Below are 8,262 nucleotides of genomic sequence, written 5' to 3'. Positions count from 1 at the left end.
CTATAGCAAAAACCTCTCCAGAGAGAGAGAGAGAGAGAGAGAGAGAGAGAGAGAGAAAGAAAGAAAGGAGGAGAGAAAAGAAAATGAACAAAAAAGAAAAGAGAAAAGAAAAAGAACGAAACTTGAGTTCAAATCCAAATGCTATCCTAAAACTACTAGGAGGACCCTGGGAAAATGACTTAATCTTCCTAGATCTCCATTTACCCCTCTGAAAATGGGATTAGTGAGACCTACATCCTAGATGGATTATGCAGAGTAAATGTCCAGCAAACACCTAGTTTCAGGGCTGGCCCTACAGCCTAGTGGTTAAGAGAGCTAGATCCCAAATGGCCGACTGCAGTTCAAATCCCTACCCAGTGGCTGGAGAAACATGCCAGGTGAATGTGCATGCAAACCCCAAGTCCTGAGGTAGAGAAATGGAATACAAGGGGTAACAGTATGATCACCCCACAATACACGCAGGAGTTACTCTCCTTCTCTATCTCTAGCTAATACACACGTGCCCTCTGGCACTTAAAAACAAGGACAAAAAACAATTTGCTTTTTAATTTTCATTTCTGCTACACAGCTGATTGGCCCCACTGCCCAGGCAAGAAAGGACACGGATTCCTCCTCCTCTCCACTCCTGTCTGTGTCCCTGCCTCTGCATTCAGTCATTTCACTCCCCAATGCCTCCACACACCCCACTGTCCCTATCCTGGCCTGTCCGTCACCTCTCACCTAAGCACCTTCTGGTGCCCCAACTTGTCTGCTGCCTCTCACTCCCCTCTAATCCACTTGGCAAATAAAGGGATTTTTCTAAATATGAAGTTTAATATTCCTCTGTGGTCCCCCATCCTCCTCAGGCTACAGTCCGAGTGTCACGAGCTCAGAAGGACCAGCAGCTGGAGCCCTCGGACCTCTAACTGGACCTCTGGCCGCGCTGAGCTGCCTCTACCTGCAGCCCGCCTCTGCCTCCCCTCCCAGTCTCCAGCCGGCCTCCCCCGTCTCTGGAAGGCATTTTCTGCCCTGCTTAGCTGTGAGCTCACCAAGGAAGCGGAAGCACTGAGCCCTTCACAAATGTCAGCTCGTTTCATTTTCTCCTTTAAGAACCTTTATCTTCAAAGTGGCTCTGTCAAATTCTGACATTCAGCTGTCAGAATTCCAGTCCCTTGACTTGGTACAACTCCCTCATAGCTCCAACGTCTTTGTCTCACAGGATGGGCGGTGAGACCGCAGTCTGCCTGCACTCCTCTCACTGAGTGAAATGTTCATCTGTGGTGGCTTTAGGAACTGGCCGTGGAAATTAAGGTCAGAATTCTCAAGCCATCTCCTTGGCACAGCCAGTGATACCACGACTTCCAAAAACAACTTCAGTGCGTATAGGAGGGAGAGCAGGGCTCACCTCGCCAGGCCCTTGCTGGGATTAAAAAGTCAGAATTCTGCAGCAGGTAAAAGCACAATCACGTGTGAGTCAAGGACCAGCCAGGTAGTGTGGTGGTCACGGTACTGGATCCCACACCGCTCACTTCACGGTTAGAGTCCCAGACCCAGCAGCTTAAATAAAACACTCGAGGTGTGTGTGTATGTGTGCCCAAAATCCCAAGAGGAGAGTAGAAAGGGAACTCCAATGTAGTCATAGCCCCACTGGGGGGGCGGGGGGGCTTCTCATTTTCCCTCTCTCTTTCTCTGGTGAGCGCACATACCCTATAGCAAAAGTAGCGTTCAAGGGGGCCAGGACCGCAGCACAGAGGTGAGACACAACACTGCACGGCAATTCCATGTGAGAAAACCCCTGGTTCGGATCCAGAGCCTCCCTGGGTATACAGGGCACACAAAGACCTGTGAGCCAGGACTGGTTAAAGGCTGGGAGTGTGTCACAGCACTGGGACCCTCTGGGGTACGGACTCTCTTTCTCTCACTCTCTCTGTCTCTCTCTCTTATTCGTGGAAGAAATAAATGAGTAAACTTGTTTTTCAGTTATTATTATTATTTTTAATTTGCTATGGGGCATGCACACTCACCAGAGAGAGAGAAAGTGAGAAAGCAAGCTGCCAGGTCTGGGACAAACCATGGTCAGCCCTGCAGGAGTCTAGCGCCTTAAACACACCACCTGCTGGCCCATAAATGAACTTTAGAAAAAAATATTCTCAAGCGGAAACCTTCGCATTCATCTTGACTCCTCCACCTTCCTCAGCCCTACGACAATCCCTCACCTCAGCCCGTCAACTGGATCTCCTCACACCCAGCACCTCCTCACCAACTCCATGGCTGTCCTTAGAGGAGCCCATAGCACTGCTCACCTTACCACAGGACGAGTCTCCTACGATGCTCTGGGCTTCCACGCCTGCCCTAAAATCCATGCTCATCCTCAGGCAAAATGAGTTCTGTGACTTCACTGAAATAAAGACTATCCACAGAATGAGAGAAAATAGATGTTAATCCTATAACTGATAAAGGATCTACATCTAGAATATTTAAAGAACTTTTAAAAATAAACAGTAAAAAGGTTATTTTTGACCAATAATCACATAAAAAGATGCTCACCACAATTAATCATCGGGGAAATGCAAACAATACCACAATGAGAAAAGATTTCACACCCACAAGGATGGCTATAAAAAAGACAAGTGTTAGTGAAGATGTAGAGAAACTGGATACATTGCTGGTGGAAAATAAAATACTGCAGCCACTGTGAAAAACAGTCTGGAAGTTCCTTGACAGGTTAAAAATAGAATTATCATATGACCCAGCAATTCTATTCCTAGGTATACACCACCCAAAAATGAAAATATATCTATACAAAAACTGTATCACTACTCATAACAGCCAAAAACAACCACACTGTCCATCAACTGATGGGTAAACAAAATGTTTGTCTTCATACAATGAAATTTTATTTGGCAATTAAAAGGAATATAATGCTAATTCATGCTACAACATAGGCGAACCTTAAAAATATACTAACTGAAAGCCATCAGACACAAAAAAACACACGATTCCATTTACATAAGCTGTCCAGAAGAGATGAATCTATACAGGCAGGAAGTACTGACAGATCAGTGGTTGCCTGGGTCCAGGAGAAGAAGGGGTCAGAGGTGATCTCGCTTAGGGTGATGAAATGCATTGCAAAAGCATACAGGGTTTCCTTTTAGAGTGATGAAGAAGTTCTAAAGCTGATTGTACTGATGGCTGCAGAGCTGTGAAAACACTAAAAACTACTCAATTGCACTCTTTAGATAGGTGAATTATATAGTATATTTATCACATCTCAGTAAAGCTTTACGGAGCCAGCCCACAGCCAGGCGTGTTCTGGAACTGGACACCACATGAACAAACATGCAGCTTGAGTCCCAGACCTACTGGCCTGAAAAACACACCAGGCATTCGTGTGTGTAGTCCCTAAAGCCCAGTGGGATGGAGGAATGGAGAAGGGATTGCTGTGTGACCACACCCTATTGGGTTGCTTTCTCTTCCTCCCTGTCTCTCTCTGGCAAGTCCACATGCTTACTTAAAAAATAATAATAATAAGGGAACCAGCAGTTAGCGTAATGGCTATGTCGCTGGACTCCCACGTGGTCAACCGCGGTTCGTGTCCCGGACCCAGTGGCTTAAAACTCACACCGGGCGCGTGTGTGTGCGTGCCCAAGATCCCGAGAGAAGAATGGAGGAGAAGGGATTGCGGCATGACCATCCCCCCTGGGGGTGATTTCTTGCTTTCTGTCTCTATGTCTCTCTCTGTCTGGCAAGCGCACGCGCCCTATAGCGAAAACCTCTCTAAAAAAAAAAAAGTAAAAATAATAATAATAATAAAATGTTAACCTCAGGACTTACTGCAAATAAACATTCTCAATCCAATCTTTAAAATCAATAATGCAGGTCCATCAAGTAGTATGTTAGTTAAGACACTGGATCGCACATGGCTGTCTTTGTGGTTCAAATTCTGGACTCAGTGTCTTGAAAAAAACACACTGCACACACGCACGTGAGTCCAAAATCCTGAAACGAGAATTGAGAATGGATTGTAGTATGGCCAACCCCCCTGGGGGCGATTTTTCATTTTCCCTCTCTTTCCCCCCAGCGAGTACAAGCACCCTATAACAAAAAACTACTAATTAAAATTAATTCATTAATTAATGCTTCCTTGGTCATGAATATTTCAGTTAAAAATATAACACACAGGGACCAGCAGTTAGCATAATGGCTACGTTGCTAGACTCCCATGTGGTCGACCGCGGTTCAAGTCCTGGACCCGGTGACTTAAACTCACATAGGGCATGTGTGCGTGCGTGCACAAGATCCCGAGAGGAGAATGGAGGAGAAGGGATTGCAGCGTGGCCATCTCCCCAGGGGGTGATTTCTCCCTTTCTGTCTCTCTGTCTCTCTCTGTCTTTCTGGAGAGCGCATGTACCCTATAGCAAAAATCTCTCCAAAAAAAAAATATATATAACACACCATTCAAGTCATGATGCTTCTCTCCCCGACTCGTCCATCTCTTCGCTACTGAACGACAGCACCCTGATGGACAGCTTTCCAAAGCCAGAGCAAGACTCGCATCAAGGCTAACCCCCACTCGGCAGCACAATGACATGTGCAGACAATACTGCCTGAAGGACTCTCCACAGCCTTGAGGAAGCAATTAGTTTCCCGACTGCACAATCCATTCTCAAATTCTGGCTACAATGTTTATTCATGTTAAATTATCAGTATTATGACAGTACATAAAGGGATCAAGACAGTCATTTATCCTCCAGGTGAGCTGGCTGGCCAGTGCTCACAGGCTAAAGCCTGACCAAACATAGAAACTGGACATTTTGGACCAGCGGGCGGCATGGAGGTTAAGGCGCTAGACTGCCACATGGCCGACGGCAATCAGCATGCCGGACCTGGTGGCTTGAAAAACACATAGGGAGCAGGTATGTGCATGCCCAAAATCCTGAGAGGAGACTGGAGGAGGGGACTGCGGTGTGGCCATCTCCCCAAGGGGTGATTTCTCACATTCCCTCTCTGGAGAGTGCGCACACCCTATAGAAAAGAAAAGAAAGAAAGAAATTGGACGTTCTGACAAAGTGGTCTGTCTCTAACTTCATCTCAGGCCACTGTCCCAAAGTGAGGCTGCCAGCACGCTCCTCAATACACCATCGCCTGCGTGCCTTTGCAGAGCCACACCCTGGCCCACCCTTCCCCTCTCCCTGGTACAGACCCGGTGAGCACTAGCTTCTCCCAGGAAGCCCTCGCAGACTCCCTCATACACAAGGATGGCCCTTCACTGCTTTTGCAGAATTCTATGGAGGCAGTGACCAAGCAGCACCGTCATTTCTGTCTCCCTGCCGGCCTATGTCATGCCACTCCACACACTCTGCGGTACTTCGAAAGACCAACAGAGAGTACAGTGCAATCAACGCTCCATACATATTTTCTGAATTAATCTGTGTCAAGACAATGTGCTATGGGCCAGATGGTGGCCAGTAGTAACACAACCGGATCCACACAGGAAGGTTGTAGGTTCACATCCCAGGGCCTCCTTGCACATGTCTACCTGTATACACCACGCATACTTGGCCATAATCTGGTTGGCTGAGGCTGCAAGTGGGAAATCACAGTATGAGGACTCTGTCGTGGGTATTTCTCTCTATCTCTCTTTGATGAAAAACAAAAAAAAGAAAAAAAAAAAAAAAACCACTATACCAGCTTTCCTGAAATATGGCAGTAGCAAAAATTCACTGGAATTCTTTAATGTCCAGGTCCAAAGAATACATTCATTTTAAACTGAGCACGCACTCTGAACAATAGCTCACTTCTACCTGAGCAATTCATTCATCAACCACTCCCCTAGAGTCTCCCGAGCTCTGTGTCACTACGCCTACATGGAAATCTCTCCACACAGGCCACCTTGTTGGCCTGGTGATTAAAGCAGCCAACCCCACACGGTCAACCCCTGTTTAGCTCCCAGGCTCGACAGCCTGAGACCCATGCCAGGTGCGCGTCACCCTGCCGAAATCCCCTAGGAGGGGGATGGAGAATGGATCGCAGCATGACCATGCCGTGAGTGGTGCTTTTTTCTGTCTCTCTCTGGAGAACACACATACCCTCTAGCTAAAATCAACAACAACAACAAAACCCCCCATACTTGATGCCAAATAATTATGTAACTACTACTGATCTCATCTTTTCAAATTCAGTCAACGACTCTGCTTGATGCCCGTTTCTTTCTTTTTTCCCAGTAATTTCCAATAGCCATTTTATTCCAAATACATAGAGGCTAATATGACAAGAGCTCTTCAACTTGAAATGTAACTTATCTAGGAAAAAAAAAAACAAAAAGAAAATCAGGTAGGAGCCAGCAGGTGGCATGGTGGTTAAGGTGCTGAACTTCCACACGGCCGACCATGGTTCAACCTAGCAGCTTGGAAATCACACCAGGCCCGTATTAAAGCATGCCCAAAATCCTGAGAGAAGAATGGAGAAGAAACTGGTGTGGCCATTCCCCTGGGGAGTGAGTTCTCACTTTCCTTCTCTCTGTCTCTCTATTTCTTGTGAGCACACATGTCCTATGGCAGAAACAAAGAGCCAGGCTTCTATTGAAAAAGATGTGACCACAAAATATAAACCCAATAAAAGCGTCTTACTAGTCACTTTGCCACAGAGTTATCCTCATTCCATCTTGCCCACTGCTGTTTCCAAGCCCATCTTGAAGAAGGTGGAGCATCCCTACAGGTGCACCTTGTCCTCGGGTTTCAAAGCACAGCACCAGACCATCGGCTTCCTGCCTGGTTCCCCACAGCATTCCAGACCCTGGCACTGTGGTTGGCACATGAGGGACCCCAAATAACTATCTGCTGAATGAACAAACATGGAATGTAACTCAGGTTACTGAAAAAGGCAAGGTCAGAGGCTCAAGGAGCACTGCAGCTGAGTACAGGAAAGTATACCAAAGTCTCATAGCTTAAAAACCAAGAAGCACGGATGACAAGGGGCTACAGTGATTTCGATCTCGGATGCTGTCTAACTCTGGGATCTGGGCTTGGGGTTTTCCAAAGTACAGGAGAGTACAGGAGAGTATACCATAGCTCATAGCTTAAAAACCAAGAAGCACGGATGACAAGGGGCTACAGTGATTTTGATCTCGGATGCTGTCTAACTCTGGGATCTGGGCTTGGGGTTTTCCAAGAACTCTCTTCCTAAAAATTTACAAGAGCTTTGAGAAAGCAGGCATTCTGCCCAAGCACCACGGATCCCTCCAGCAGATGAGAAAACGGTGCACCTAGGCTGGTACCCCGCATTGTACCATCAAATGGAACAGAAGGACAAAACAGAAATTCCCCAATCTCAAGAAAGGGGAAGAACGAAGAGCAGGGAAGAGAAATAAAAGTACGAGGAGACTCCAAAAAGTTTGTGGAAAAATGGAACTAAAGTATGGGTTCATTTTGGTGCAGAAAAATCTTGATATGCGGGACCAGCAGTTAGCGTAATGGCTATGTCACTAAACTCCCATGTAGTAGACCGTGGTTCGCATCCTGGACCCAGTGGCTTAAAACTCACGCCGGGTGCGTGTGCGTGCGTGCCCAAGATCCTGAGAGGAGAATGGAGGAGAAGGGATTGCGGCGTGGTCATCTCCCCTCGGGGGTGATTTCTTGCTTTCTATCTTTCTGGTGAACGCACGCGCCCTATAGCAAAAACCTCTAAAAAAAAAATCTTGAAATGCATGCATAGTATTTTCCATAATCTTGTTTTCTATGAACTTGCAAGCCTCCTAGGGAAACTAAGTCATGAACAGTCACCAGACATACATGTGAGGGGAGACTAGAGAGGTAAGAAGACAGGCCGGCCTGGACGTAGGTGACGGCAGTAGGGACCAGCCCTTGTTCAAAGGCACCGAGCCAGGCACTCTGCTTACCTTTACAGGCCCTGACCCACTTACTCCTCCCACCAAGCCAGGGTAGAAACCAGTTCTCCATTTCACTGATGAGGAGCTGGAGCTTAACGAAGTGACCCCCGCCTCAAGCACAAGGTGGGAAGGGGCGGCTCTTGGCCAGAGCCCAGGTACCACGCTACCCTTCCTGCCTCCCAGGCCTTCTAACCGGGCTGAGAGGAGCCCTCCGGGCACCAGCCAGCGCTCCCGGACCACCTGCAGGGCAAGGGTCTGGACCGCAGCCGGCGCTGGAGGGCGGAGGCTCCGCGCGGAACGCAACGTCACCCCCGCTAGGGGCCCGCAGAGGGTGCGCGGCCAGGCCGAGCGGAGCAGCGAAGGGAGCGGGCGGAGGGCCGGAGGCAGCCGTCGGA

At 47.8% G+C, this 8,262-nt stretch overlaps 1 protein-coding gene across 1 annotated transcript in view; it reads right to left on the bottom strand.

Annotated features, from left to right (window-relative positions):
- The window catches only part of TECPR2 (tectonin beta-propeller repeat containing 2), a 128,704-nt gene extending 126,319 nt beyond the window's left edge, over positions 1–2,385 (bottom strand). The window contains 1 exon segment of the mRNA XM_014592218.2: positions 2,283–2,385. The gene's annotated coding sequence lies outside the window, so the exon portion shown is untranslated.
- Positions 2,386–8,262: the final 5,877 nt, after the last annotated feature.

This window comes from Tupaia chinensis, unplaced genomic scaffold (genome assembly GCF_000334495.1).
Source record: "Tupaia chinensis unplaced genomic scaffold, TupChi_1.0 Scaffold000671_2, whole genome shotgun sequence".
In the NCBI taxonomy this organism is placed as follows: Eukaryota; Metazoa; Chordata; class Mammalia; order Scandentia; family Tupaiidae; genus Tupaia; species Tupaia belangeri.
This window is presented reverse-complemented; position numbering and strand designations above follow the sequence as displayed.